Below are 347 nucleotides of genomic sequence, written 5' to 3'. Positions count from 1 at the left end.
TCAGTGTCGCCAGCCCCCTTCTGTCCCTTTCAGTGTCCCCTCAGTGTCCCCTCAGTGTCCCCAGCCCCCTCCTGTCACCCCCCCGTGTCCCCTCAGTGTCCCCTCAGTGTCCCCCAGTGTCCCCAAGCCTCTCTTGGTGGCACCCGGGAGGTGACACTGAGGGTCCTTTGCCCCCTCCCCTGTGTCCCCATTGTCCCCAACCCCCCCGGGGTGACACCGAGGTGACACGGACGCGTTCCCCAGATGCCACCATGGCCACCAGCCGCTCGGAGGACGAGGAGTCGCTGGCGGGGCCCAAGCGGGGCCCGGCCACCCCCGCGGGGACTGTCCCCAAACGGCGCAGCTCC

This window comes from Onychostruthus taczanowskii, unplaced genomic scaffold, assembly GCF_017590055.1.
Source record: "Onychostruthus taczanowskii isolate IOZ18803 unplaced genomic scaffold, ASM1759005v1 scaffold316, whole genome shotgun sequence".
In the NCBI taxonomy this organism is placed as follows: Eukaryota; Metazoa; Chordata; class Aves; order Passeriformes; family Passeridae; genus Onychostruthus; species Onychostruthus taczanowskii.
The sequence above is the reverse complement of the archived record's forward strand: the minus strand, read 5'-3'. Positions refer to the sequence as shown.